The sequence below is a fragment of the Nycticebus coucang genome, chromosome 14, assembly GCF_027406575.1.
Source record: "Nycticebus coucang isolate mNycCou1 chromosome 14, mNycCou1.pri, whole genome shotgun sequence".
Lineage (NCBI taxonomy): Eukaryota > Metazoa > Chordata > Mammalia > Primates > Lorisidae > Nycticebus > Nycticebus coucang.
This window is the reverse complement of record NC_069793.1, coordinates 53,029,686-53,043,960: the sequence shown is the minus strand read 5'-3', so window position 1 is coordinate 53,043,960 and position 14,275 is coordinate 53,029,686. Positions and strand designations below refer to the sequence as shown.

The 14,275-nt window shown below is 49.9% G+C and overlaps 1 protein-coding gene and 1 pseudogene across 1 annotated transcript in view; both read right to left on the bottom strand.

Moving 5' to 3' along the window:
- Nucleotides 1-14,275, bottom strand: part of GALNT18 (polypeptide N-acetylgalactosaminyltransferase 18) — a 359,927-nt gene that overhangs the window by 173,009 nt on the left and 172,643 nt on the right. The window lies entirely within an intron of this gene.
- On the bottom strand, nucleotides 7,954-9,425 carry LOC128565213 (small nuclear ribonucleoprotein-associated proteins B and B'-like; annotated as a pseudogene).

Genomic DNA, 14,275 nt, shown 5'->3' with positions numbered 1-14,275 from the left:
CCACAGGAGGAGGAAGGAAGCCCCCATCACCGGAAGTGCACAGAGGCTGTCAAGAGCAGAAGGGCACTTAGCCCAGGCTTGTGAAAGCAGAGTGAGTGTGCTGATGCCAGAGACCTCAGTGAGAGAGACATAGAGACAAGTGTGAACAACTCCTAGTGCTGGCTGAACTCACTGGGTGAACACGCAGAAGGCTCCACTCCCTCTGTGCCACAGCCTTCAGACTGGACAATTGCATGACTCCTGAGGTAGCTACCATCGCTGACCCGTGCTGAGTGTATACTCCTGCCATAAGCCGGGTCCCATCTTCAGCACTATTCAACATACCAACTCATTTCATCTGTATGGTAGGAACTATTATCATCTCCATTTTATAAAGAAAATGAGACCCAGAGAGGGTAAGAAACTCGCCCAGCATCACACGGAAGAAAGCGCAATAGCTGGGATTCAATCTCAGGAAGTCTGCCTCCCTGGGCAGTGGTCCTCCCACTGAGCCACAGTGCCTGTACGTGGCCGTGAATTCCAAAGACAAACGGGGTGTGCCATCTCAGTCCCCAATTTTCTTTAAAGACATAAAAGGAAAGAGATACAGGAAACAGATTAGGATATACCGAGGAATAAAATGCAAACTATGCATGTGTATCTAAGACACAGCCAGAGTTAGCAGGAGCATGGCAGCCTGCCTACGGCTCCATCCCAGGACTCAGGGTGTGCTTGCTCATTCCTTGCCCCTACTAGGCATGCTCGGAGAGAGGCACAAGTCTGCATGATCTTGAAGGTCCTTGTTATCTCTAAAAAGATGTATGACTCATTTGTCTGGAACGGGCGGGGGGGGGCATTAAAAATCTAAATCAGTGAACCAACAGAATCATATAATGTTTAAAAGAAATGTAGTTTTATTGCTCTCAAATATCTAAATGGATATTACCAAGTAAAATGAGATCAGTTAATGAAAAAATTATGATTCAAAATTAGGCCTGCATTGCATAATAATGTATTATAAACATATTAAAGTCCTGGTGGTACCACATGCTGCTACCCTTTTCTCAGTGTGGATATGAATGACAACGAATTCAAAGCCAATGGGCCCCGAAAGATGAGCTGGGGGCACTGCATTGGGAAAGGAGAAATCGTTGTTGGATTCCTGCTAGGAGTCACGCACTGTGCTAAAGTCACCTCCTTCTCCAAGGTTAGCCCTCTCCATCCTCATGGGTGTGACTCCACAAAGCAAGGCCACCTCTGACCTGCTCCCTGATGCACTGTCAGCTCCTAGCACAGTATGTGGCTCTTACAAGGGACTTAATAGATAGATTTTACACATGTCATTTAAGAAGTACCCTAGAGTGGTTAGTTGTTATACTGGAGAAAACCAGAAACTAAACAATTAAGTAGACTAATCCAAGGTCATGTAGTCGGTCAGGGACATAGAACAAAGTCCTGGCTCCTCTAAACCCCATTTTCTTTCTTCTACACCAAGGATGACAAACCATGGCCAAAGGGCCACCAACAATTTTTGTAGGTAAAGCTTTACTGAAACGCAATCATATCCATTTGCTTACATAATATCTCTGGCTGCTTTGGTGCTACAAGAGCAGAGTTGAGTGTCTAGGGCAGAGAGCACAGACCTGGGAAGCTGAAAATAGCATCTGGCCCTTTAAGAAAAAGTGTGCTCACCTCCCCCACTCCTTGCACCTTATGTTTGACTCCCCATGGGTAAGAAGGTCTCACCTGTGCAAACTCCATTCATTTTTTTCTTTCCTTTCCAAAGAACTGGTTAAGAACACTGGGTATAGTGCCAGACTCCTAGAGTTACTCCAGATCTACCATTTACCAGGTTAGTCTCCCTTAAAGTCTCTGTTTCCTCATATGAAAAATGAGGTTGACACTAAAAGTACCTTCTTTATAGAACATGTGGGGCTGTGAATGAGACGGTTCATGTAAGGAGCGTGGTACAGTGCATGGCACACAGTAACTCTTTAAAATGTTAGATATATGGGCGGCGCCTGTGGCTCAAAGGGGTAGGGCACCAGTATGGGCATGCCAGAGGTGGCAGGTTCAAACTCAGCCCCGGCAAAAAAAAAAAAAAAAAAACCCTCCCCCCCACACACAAAAATGTAGATGTAGAGGACCCACAAACTCCACAGCTGCCTCAGGACACTTTTCCACCGATGCCACTTGAGTTCAGATAGGGAAGATGACCCTGCTCTGAGGTCCCCAGCTTTGAAAGATGCTGATCAACCCCCCAAATGAAGGCTCTCCACGTCCATAGACAAGAGGCCTGCCTTAGCCAATGCTAGCTAGCCCAGCTCGCTTCTCCAGTAAGGAAGCAGATTTACATGGCTGTCTAGCCAGAGGACCATCTTTGATATGCTGGAGGACAGGGGAAAGGCCTCAGAGAAGTGCCTGGGCCAGGACTGGTGTGGCAGTCCAGGGGTATCTGGTCACATGTGGAGATGTTCAGACCCTAGGATATCTCTTAGCCAGGGACAAGGCATCTCCCAGGAGTGGCCTCAAACTGAGGCACCTGCTCCTTGGCACATCTGACTGACAGGGTGACTCAAGAAAGGTGTGTATCCAGGGGGCCAATGATGCCCCCGGGGGGGCTCGTTCAAGGCAGAGGTCGAGCAGGGCACAATGAACTCAGCCCTGGAGCAGAACCAGAGCCTTTGCAGGGGAGTATTTGGAGGCTTCTGAGCACAACCCAGGGGCTGTTATTCTATCCCTGCCTGCTTCCTCTAGCCCTGGCTGCTTGTCTGCCTCTTAGAGAGAAACAGGCTGAGAGGGAAATTGCTGCTTTGCCAGACAGCCACACGGGACACCCGAGTGGCACTTATGTGACCCAGCTGCCTTCTGTGACTCACTATGAATGATGTGATTTGACAGGTGGGAAAGCCCCCAGTGGGGCCTGAGGAGACCCTGGGGCCAGTGGGGACACTACGATGCTCTGTCCCTCTCTGCTCAGGACACTCCAATGCCCTTCTGCCTCCCTCATGTCAAAGACAGAGTCCCACCTAACACATGCAAGGCCCAGTGCTGACCCCACCTCTGCCCCTGGCTTTCTCCTCTCCACGCGGGCCCCTCGTCAGGGCACCAGGCACACCCCACCGCAGCACCAAGGCTCTTGCATTGCTCCTACATCCTCGTCCTTGTGGCTAGGATCCTGCTCTCTTTCTGTGTCTTTACTCAAAAGTCACTTTCTCAGCAAGGCCTGGCCTCCACATTTAGCCCCTTCTCATCCGTATGTCTATGTATACATTTTTTCCCGTCTGTCTTGCTTGTGGTGTGTCTCCCCCAACCAATGGGCCTCTGTGAGGCCAGAGGTTTGCTTCGTTCTCTGCTGAATCCCTCAGGTTTAGAACAACATTAGCACTTAGTAGGTGCTTGACCAATATCAGTAAAATGCATGAACAGGGCTGTAGCAGCAGGTCATGGTAGGAATCAGAAGGCCTCCAGCCTGCTAGAGACCCCCAAAATCCTTCAAAGAGAATGGAAAGGAGACAGGGCTCCAGGGCCAGCAGGTGGGAGCACGAAGCCAGTGAAGGCACTGCCAGGACGAATTCCAATTGCATGCGGCTAATTCCCTGCCCGGTTCAGCTAAGGGAATGGCTGCGCACGGTTAGGCAGGCTGACAGAGTGCTCTGAGAACCTGCTCGGGTCTTCCACCCGAGAAGGAATGTGGACCTTGTCCACAGCTCTCCCTGGCTTCTGGTAAATGTCTTGCACAAGAGAATTACCCGGCATTTCTCCCAAGCATCCAGAACAGGACGCTGCACAGAGAACCCTGAAAACATGGGGAAAGGGAAGGTAAGGAGGAATGAGGGAGGCTCTGTCTGTTTCTTGCCTGCCCCCCTTTACCTGGAAGGGCTCGGAAACAGAAAGATCCCACTGAAGCCTCCAGATCCTTCTCCCAGAAACCCAGGTGCAGAGGGATATGAGGGAACAAGACCCAGTGACTCCAGAAAACTGACCTAAGGTGCCTTCAGGAAATGTCTAGCCCAAACCATGGAGCCACAGAGAGCCCGAGTGTCAGACCACGTGTTCCCTTCCTTCCATGAAACCCAGCCCTGGGAAGTTCCCAGAGCTCCAGCAGACACATTGCCGCCTGTCCTTCCTCTGGGTCTCTTTGTCTCCAAGGTGCTCGTGACAGAAATCCTCTCATCTGACTCCAAAGGGAGGACTCCCCTGAGCGGACACTAATCACTCCACCCTCAAAAAGGGGAAGTCCAGCTGACTGGTCTGTGCAAAGTGTGACATTTCTGACATCAACAGGGAAAGAAGCTGACTTTTCTCATCCCTGACATTTCTCAGGGAAACTCACCCTGGGGGAACCAGGCAGCAGTCATTCCTGCTCCTCCCCAGACGCCCTTGAAAGTCAGGGTCTGGGAGCTGCAGCTTGGCCAGCCCTGCTCAGAGTAGCTCCCCGATGGCTGTGCTTCCCTTCTTTCCTGGGCCTTGGAGCTCACCACCAGCTCTGCCCACAAAGGGTGCCCATCCCCTATCAGCCAAGCAACAAATAGTTAAGACATTAACTATCAAGGAAGTTGTGTGCTTGTAACTCATGGTAGGGGCCTTGTGAAGCATATATAACTCACGTGTTTCTTTACCTGGGGTATCTCAGGAGCTATGTGGGCCCTAAGGAAAAAATTATTTTCCTTAGCATGGCAGTGTGTTAAGCAACTTTAGTCTATGCCAGGCCTATTGCTGGGTGCTGAAATACAAAGAGTACTCAGACCTGCTCCCTATGCTCATGCAGTATACAATTTAGTGGACAAGGAAGCCTAGAGAGGCAGTCAGTGCTCTGATTAAAGGTGTACAGATGCCATTGCATCCTTTAAAGTGAGAGAAAGGGGGTGTGGGTAAGGCTTCCTAGAGGAAGGGGTTGCGTGAGCTAGACCATGAAGAATAAGCATGATCTGCAAGCTCATTCCAGGGATGGGCAACCTGAAGGAGGGGCCCACCAGAGCCAAGATGCAGGGGCAGGAACAATCTGTGGGCCTCAAGGCTGCTGGACAGATGGCCATGCCCTTCTGAAACCAGGGAACCTGGTCTCAGCAGGCCTGGGACAGGCAGCAGGCCGGGGGAGGAAGACCCACAGTGAAGGCTGCCAGACTGAAAGGGTTGGGGTTAACCAATCATTTGGAAGCAGTTTCTGAGCCTACAAGCATGGATCCCAAAGCCCAGCATGGTAAACGTTACAAAAATGTACTCTACAAAGTGGCAAAATGCATTATTTGATAGCCAACTACAGGACAATCTTGAGTGTCTGTTGCAAAACTTCTGCACCCCGAGCTGATCTCCTCATACAGTGCACCCTAATTCTACTGCACTGCCCCTGCCTCCCCTGGCATGCGGGTTTTATCATTCCCATCACAGATAAAAGTGCAGCCTGGGGCTCGGCACATGTAGCTCACGTGCTAGGGTGCCAGCCACATGCACCAGAGCTGGCAGGTTCGAATCCAGCCTGGGCCTGCCAAATGACAATGACAACTACAACAAAAAAATAGCTGGGCATGGTGGTGGGCACCTGTAGTTCCAGCTACTTGGGAGGCTGAGGCAAGAGAATCGCTTAAGCCCAAGAGTTAGAGGTTGCTGGGTTGCTGTGAGCTCGGTTGCACAGCACTCTACCCAGGGCAACACAGTGAGACTCTGTCTCTAAATAAATAAATAAAAGCACAGCTCGGAGACATGTAGGAACATACAGATGAGTTCACATCTGCTAACCGCAGCCCCAAGGGCCAGGGCTAACTTGAGGACTGGAGAAACTTCAAGCCCCAGGAGGTTACTCAGTTGGTCTGCACTTGTTCATACTAGTTATTAAACTAGAGAAATACCTTCATGGCAGTGGTAAACAGCCATTGCCCAGAGTCCCCCAGGAGCTCCAGATATTTTTACCAACCAGCAATGAAAAGATGCCTGGCCAACCAGGAGCACCAGGCCCCTGCTGAGTGCTTTGGCCAATGTCTCTGGAAATTAGTAGTGCTTGTGCCTTGCCAATGGTTTAGCCAAGTGTATTCTGTCACTTGCTCAAGCCCTCCCTAGAGGGGCCCCTGTGAATAGGAAGGAGGAGTCTCTGGAGACCCTCTTAGTCAGCTCACTTGCTTCCCCATGGAAATGCCCAGTCCTCCTTGTGCATGTTTTCCAGAAAGTTCTACCAACGATCACATGGGGCACCTGGGAAACGTCACACTATGGTCTCAGAAATATGCCCAGAGAGCCTGACACAGCCCCCTAATGAGTGGAGAATCACAGATACATCCTAACAGGCTCCACGCTAATTCACAGAGACACAGGGGAAGTGGGGCGGGAAAGAGCTTGCAAAGCTTTAAGCAATTAATTCAACAACAGCCGCAGCTCTGAGCATTGTGCACGGGCTAATCACCCAAGCAAGAGGAGCACATTGGAGACGCTGGGAAGGTTTCTGCGGCTCCTGAAGCCACTGCCGCTGAGAGTAGGAAGAATACCTGAGTGAGGACAGCTGCTTGTGCTCCACAATCGTGGCAGTGATGAGACGGCATGATAGAGCAGAAAGAACCCTGGCTTTGGAGGGAAGTGGTACTATACTACTGCCCAGTTCTGCCTGCCCACGCCGTCCAGGGCCAGGTCCCTGCACGGCCCCATCTTTTGAAGCTCAGCCATTTCCCAGCTCTTGTCATGGCTGCAGACAAGAGGGAACTCTGAGGTGCCAGTGGCTTTTCGGAGGAGCTACCAAAGAGTCCAGAGCTCAGACTTTTTCCTAAGCAAGAACCAGCACCCAGCTCTGGCCTTGGACTGGGGAGACAAGGCACTGGGGGGCAGGGGGAGGTCACATGGCACTGCTGTTGGGGAGGTCAAAGTGGTTTGTGGCTCCTACCTCAAGGCTGGGCAGCAGGAACAGTCAGGCCCCACTGAAGGGGCAGACAGAGCCACCTGGGACGCAGCTCACGTTGCTGAGTCCCCCGAGCCCATTTTCCATGCTGGCTGTGCACTCACTGCAAGGGGCCGCTCTGCTTCTCACGCCTTGGTGTGGGCATCTTTGGGGATGCTTTCCCAGAAGCCAGTGAAACGTTTTGTTCTTACGGTTTTCCTCATTTACTGTCTGCCCCTTTCTCAGGCACGGGTGGACAGCTCAGGAGGCTTGAGGATGAGAGGGAGAGGGCCTAGCTTTGCCCTGCAGCCAGTTCCATAGCCACTGCTATTTCTTTAGCTCAAAGCTAAAGCTCTGAGTGTTTGGTGATCGGATCCAGAACCCACGAGGAGGAGGCTAGAGAAACTGGGACAGACGGGCCTGTGTCCCAGGTCAATGCCAGCCATGGACACTGGGTTCTGGGTCTGAAGTTTATTCGGGTACAGACGCAGACAGTCCTGTCTCCTAGTCCTCCTTCTAGGGTGTTCTGGGGACGCTTCTTGCCCCACTCGTGGGTCTGCCATTCACTCTCTTTGGAAAGTTGCAGAGCCTTTCAAGCCTTCAGTTTTCTTCACTTTTGAAACCAAGACAGCCTGCCACGCTGCGCTGAGATGTGCTGTGAGGATGATGAAGTCTAAGTGTGGAGTAATGGAGTGAGCACTGCTGAACATTCCAGATAAAAATTCTTTTTTTTTTTTTTTTTTGTTTTTTTACCCTCACCAACAGTATAGGAATGTTTATTTCAATAAAGTATTTGAATTTGACAGGTGAAAAGGTCTCACTGTAGTTCAATTTTGTAATTCTTAGCATGAAATTGTACATCAGATGCAAACATGAAGTAAAATGTTTTATAGGGAAGCGGCTAAGATTAGGGATAATTTTTCCAAGGCAACCCTTGACTCAGTTAAGCACCCAATATATCAAAAGTTTTGTATAAAAATAAATACATAGGTGCATTTATATATTCTCTTACGAGTTTATTATAAACCGGTTTCATAGGCCACCAGGAAATAAAAGGACTATGTACAGCCTTACGGGAAACAGGCAGGGAGCTGAGGAGGGCCAAGATGAGTCTAGGGCCTTGGTGGGCGCTTCCCGGGGGAGGGGGCCCTGTAAGGGAAACCAGACAATCCGGTGAGACTCCTCGAACAACAGCCTAACAAAAAAATAGGTCTGTGGTAACGTGGCCTGAGGAATCGAGCCCACACCTCTGTGGAGCTACTTCCATAACTCTGTGGCCAAGGGTCAAAGAAGGCCTCGCATCCTTGGGGGAGAAGGCCGCATGCCTGGAGGGGCCATGCCCATCGGAGTCCCTCGTCCAGGGGGAATCCCCACTGGGGAACCCATGGGAGGCCTCATACCAGGAGGCAGGCCCACCATGCCTGGAAGGGATGCCCCTCGGCCCATAGGTGGGGGAGGACCTCCACGGCCAGGTGGGTACTGGGATGGGGCCCCTGCAATTCTAGCTGTGGCAGCAGCAGCCACAGTACCTCTTCCTTGTGGGGTCATCACCTGTTCGGATGGACCACCAACCCCACAGACTGGCCCAGCAAGTCCTGCAGGAGCCTGGGGCATGGGAACCCCAGTGGGATTCCTCGGCCAGCAGCCCTGCCAATCCCTGGACCCCCAGCAGCTCCAGCAAGTGGCACTCGGGCAATACCAGTATCTTTTTGTTTTTTTTTTTATTAAATCATAGCTGTGTACATCAATATGATCATGGGGCACATACACTTGGTTCATAGACCATTTGACACATTTTCATCACATTAGTTGACATAGCCCTCCTGACATTTTCTTAGTTACTTTGCTAAGACATTTACATTCCACATTTACCAAGCCTCACATATACCCTTGTAAGATGTACCACAGGTGTGATCCTTTCAATGCCCCTCCCTCTAACCACCTCCCCCCTCCCTCCCCACCCTTTCCCCCTTCCCTCTCTTCTTAGGTTGTAACTGGGTTATAGCTTTCATGTGAAGGTCCTAAATTAGTTTCATAGTAGGGGTGAGTACATTGGATACTTTTTCTTCCATTCTCGAGATACTTTGCACTGCTGGTGGGAATGCAAATTAATACATTCCTTTTGGAAGGATATATGGAGAACACTTAGAGATCTAAAAATAGATCTGCCATTCAATGCTGTAATTCCTCTGCTGGGCATATACCCAGAAGACCAAAAATCACATCATAACAAAGATATTTGTACCAGAATGTTTATTGCAGCCCAATTCATAATTGCTAAGTCATGGAGCTGGAACTTACTCTTCTCAATACCAGTATCTTTAGGAGCCGGTCCCTCTACTGTCATTGAGACCAGGTTCTCCCCTCGTAGCAGCACCAGGCCAAGGATTTGTTTCTCTTCCCTCTCTGCTTGTTTGGAGTTCTTAGGCTTGATTTTTCTGAACTCATCACAGTCACAGAGGATCAAATTCATATGCTTGTCGAAAGCCTTGAAGGCGCCGATGCAGATCCGGGCGTCTTGCAGGATGCACCTCACCCTGTAGTCCGTATGCTGCAGCATCTTCCCGCTCTTGCCCACGGTCATGGTGGACATTCTGATGGCTTTGATTCCCGCCTGATTGCCTCTGGAGAGGCCTAGTCACCCACTGGCCCAGAGAAGAATTCTTAAAGGGTGTTTTTCTTTTCTTCTACTTCCTTTTTACAAAACAGCTTTATTGAGGTATACTTTACATACATAAAATTCACCCATTTTCAATGCACAATTCAGTGATTGTAAGAAAACTTTTCTTCCACTTTCCAAATGCCTTGTTGTATGCTTTCTTTGGGGTTAAAAAAAAGGCTAATTAAATGTCCAGAAATGTACACTTCTCTTGTAGGCTTTCAGTATGCCCCTGCCTGCTGGCTTCCTGCTGGTGAGATGTCACCATTATCCCACTAAAGAGTTTGATGCTCAGGCCCTGTCTGCTCCAGAAACCCAGGCTGTGTTTGCAGAGCATCAAAGCCTGGTTCATCTGAGCACAGCTAATGAGGGCAGGATTCACACCACCACCCAGAACTGCCAGAACAGCAATGGCCAGTCCCAGCTCACTGTCTGCTGTGCCGCCTCCCACCTCCTCCAAATGCCCAACCTGGAGGTCCAAATTCCAGCCTCTGGGCCTGGCCCCAGCCAAAGCCAGGCACCAGCACCTGTGGCCAGCAGGCTGGCCTGAGAGCCAGCTCTTGCCTCCAGTGCCAGGCAAGTCTCAACTCCCTGGGCCTATGTTTCTCTTTTTCAGATGCAACCAGTGTTTGTATTTTACCTGGGGCAGAAGGGGGACTTCAGCACATCATAGTGGTGTTTTTTTATGCCCAGCTAAGCAAGACTTTATGGCTCTGCTTGAGGTTGAGCTCCCAAGGGAAATTTCTCAGATTATTTTCAAATGCCCTTTGATGTGTTATTAAAGTCTCTAATAATGGTAAGTAAATTCACTATTCTGTTGGGTGGAGGGCTTTCCCTCTCTCTGCTTCTAGAGCTGCATTAGAATTAGAGCGGAAGGTCTTTTGCCAGGGGTCCCCACAATTAGGGTTTCTCTTCCGGGACTCCTCAGCGCTGCCAAAAGAATGAAGTGGAATCTGACAGCAAAGAGCTTGGAACTAATCAGGAGGAAGGAGCCCTGACAGTCTCAGGTCCAACATCATTAGAATCTTCTGTGCAAGGACTTTATTCATCGTGGCAAAGGCACATGGCAAAAGCAAATCTAGATAGCTTCCTCTGGCAAGCACTGCAGAGAAGAGAGGCTTCTTCAGGGTGCCTGGTCCCAAACAGGGCAGGATCTGCAGGCTGGAGAGCTGCCCCACTGCAAGGGCATGCTGCTCGGGCAGGAGCTGAGCAGACCAGCCCAAGGGGCTCAGAGGCAGTACTGCCCTGGACTGGCTGTGTGACCTTCATCAAGATCGCGAACCTCTCTAAACCTCAGCTTCTCATCTGTTGAATGAGACTAACATCATGTACCTCTAAGCTTGTTGCAAAGATTAAGTGGATGATGGACAGCAGTAAAGCGTTTAGCAAGGCATCAGATGCACGGTAAGTATATTATCATATTTTGCTATGGCTGCTGTAGCAAACAGCCACAAACTCAGAGGCTTGAGACAATGCAAATTTATTATTACAATTCTGGAAGAAGTCTGACAGGGGTCTTGTTCCTTCCTGGAAGCTCTAGGCAAGAATCTGTTTTCTTGTCCTTTCCAGTTTCTGGAGGTTGCCTGGATTCCTTGGCTCAAGGCCCCTTCCACCATCATCAGAACCGGCAACAGTGGGTTGCGCCCTTCCCACATTACAGCCCTCTGACCTTCTCTTCTGCTCCCTCTGTCATATTTGAAGACTTCTATTATTATATTAGGCTCCCTGGGTAATGCAGGCTAATTTATTTTAACTCAGCTGAATTATTACAGCAACCTTCATTCCCCTTTTGCCTTGTAAGGTATAATAACATATTCATAGTTTCCAGGGATTAGGATGCACACATCTTCTGGGGTGGGGGCAGCATTCTGCTACCACAGATAGAGTCCAATCATTGTAGCTTTTCCCATTATAAAAAGGAGATTCTAGTACTTTGCCCTCACAATAATCGTGAGGCAAAAAATAACAATAGGTGACATTTTTAGAGCACCCACCACGTGCCCACACTACTTTCAGCACGGCTGCTCTCTCCACCCTGACACTCATTAAGACTGCACATGAATACACCCTGTGGCAGCTGGGCAGGGCTGCTGTGCAGGTGTGTCCAAAGGAGCAGATGCACCTGAGGGCCACAGGTAGTAGCTATGAGCTGCAGAGGGGCCTCATTCTACCCACCCATTCCTGACCCTGAGTCCCTCCAGGCCTTGTCTCCCTCATGCACTCAACTAAGAGGCAACAAGGGAGAACCCCAGATGATGCAAGGAACCTACAATGTCAGTCACCCCAATGCTTCCATTTCTTCCCAAGCAGCCCCATCAAACCATTCCATTTCCAACCGGCTCCGGACCATTGGCTCTGCCCCCGCTGCTGTGCTTTGGACTGGGTGTTAGGATTTGGCTACCCTAAGTTTTGGCTTTCAAAACTCCCAAACAGTTCTGCTATTTGTTGCCATTTTTATTTGGAGCCGTGGGAGACATTCAGGACCCTCTGAGACCCGGATGGAAACTGTGGACCACTCCCCAGAAAAATGCACACTGGCACACACAGAACAATCTGCATTCAATTTCACCGGCATCATGAGAGGCAGTATCAAATAAAGCAGGGCTTGGCAAATATTTTTCTTCAATGGTAAGTATTTTAGGCTCAAGGTCATATGGCCTCTATTACATCTACCCAACTCTGCCCTTGCTTCAGGAAAGCGCCCACTGTGATGTGTGAGTGATGGGTGTGGCTGTGTTCCAAGACAACTTCATCCATAAAAGCAGACGGAGGGAAGGTCTGGCCTGGGCCTGCTGAAGCTGAGTCCTGGTGTCGTGGAAAGTAGCACAGACCCCAGATTTCGGCTGGTCCATCTCCTAGAGGAAGGCATCCTCTGTGCGTCAGTTTCCTCTCTCATAAAACAGTAATGATAATGCCCGCCTGGCAGGGTTGCAGTGAGAAGTGAAGGAGTAGTAGATGTGAGTGAAGCACCCAGAACAGAGCTTGGCTCATGGGGAGCTCGGTGGAAATATTAGTAGGATGTGCTGGTGCTGGCACAGGCTTTGATAGACTAGTCTGATTCCCTCCATGGAGGACCCACTCTCCCTGGCTTGGTAGCAGCCTCATGGGACACAACCTGAGCCCACCTGTCTGGGCCCAGTGAGGCTTAACTCAGCCCACCTAGGAAGGGTCAGAGACAGTCACAGTTCTGGAAGGTCAAGTCACTGACAGCAGGACCCAGGCCACAGCAGGGTGGATGTTTGTGCCCCAAATGTCATGTTGAAATTTGATCCCAAAGCTGAAGATGGAGCCTACTGGGAGGAGTTTGAGTCAGGGGGCAAATCCCTCTGAATAGATGAATGCCCTCCCTGGGGGAGGGGAGGAGGAGGAGTGAGATTTTACTCTATTAGTCCCCCCCCAAGACCTGTTGTTACAAGAGCCTGGCACCTCCCTGCTCTCTCTCTCTTTCTTGCTTCCTTGTGTGATCTCTGGACATGCCAGTTTTCCTTTACCTTCCACCAGATGCCTAATCTTCCAGCCAGCACAATTGTGAGTCAAATAAACAATTTTTCTTTATCAATTACCCCGTTTCAAATACTCTTTCTAGCAACACAAACAGACTAAGACAGCCAGGGACAGAGGCATCCGGCCCCACACTGTAGGAGGGGATGATCAGGGGAGGGAAGACAGCAACCACCCAGGAAGGGTGACACTTCCTAACAAGGAAGGAGAGGATACAGGAACAGGGTTTCTCAGGAACAGCACAGTCACTTCAGTCTGGGCTGAGAAGGCAGGCAAGGACAGGAAGATGTCTGACTCTGCAAGCTGACCCCAGACACTCATTTCTCCGAGCCACACAAATCCTGTGCTCGCTCCTTTTAGGTTGGCACTGCTGTGTCCTCCCTCCCCTGCACAGGGTGGGTTCTGGCCCAGGTGTGTCTGGGCTCACCGCTGAGATAGCAGGTGCAGGTAGGGGCAGCCAGAACTTGGCATGTGCACCCACACTAACAGAAACGAAAACGGACTTGATTAAAAGAGATGCAAAATAAACACTGATGTGACAAGGTCAAGTTTTTACACTTCACACCAACCAAATAGTATGTGTGGAAAACTTGTTTCAGAGAATGACAAATGTCCTTATCTTAGGAACCAGGATTTATATGCACCATACTTTGCCACTTTAAAAAAACTCTTTAAATCTAGAATTCTGCCTAGGGAAGATATAATGAACTCTGAAGCACATACCATTATCCTCCCCTCACCGTGCCCCACTGAGCCGACAGCCCGGAGCTGACACACGGACTTCTAAATATACAGCTGGCTGTTCACACATAAAACACAGCATTTCCACACATCGATTTCTTGGAATGAACTGGCTGGCCCCACCCTGCTGATGTTAAAGCAGCATACTTTCTCCCAATGCAGATACACAAATGGGAACAGCTGGGCTGTACATAGAGAAAGAAATGTGGCCCTTTGCAGCAGGACAGCCTGGGGCCCAGACCAACATCAGACGCTTGCTGCAGCCATGACTCCCTCCAAGGCTCTGAAATGTGCAATCAAGAGACTTTGCCTTGGCAAACCTGCAGCCTGAACAAAGCTGCAGAAATCACATGTGCCTTTCCTCTGTAATATTACTCTGTCCTTTGCTCTCCTGTCTCAAACGGCCTCTTCTAGGAAACCTGTGGGGTAACAGTGTCTTTCTTCTGGTCTTAAAGGACAGCAATGTGCTGGAGAGTCGTGGCATCCAAACATCAGCAAGCGAATGTGCATTTCTAGTGAATTAGGAGAGGCTG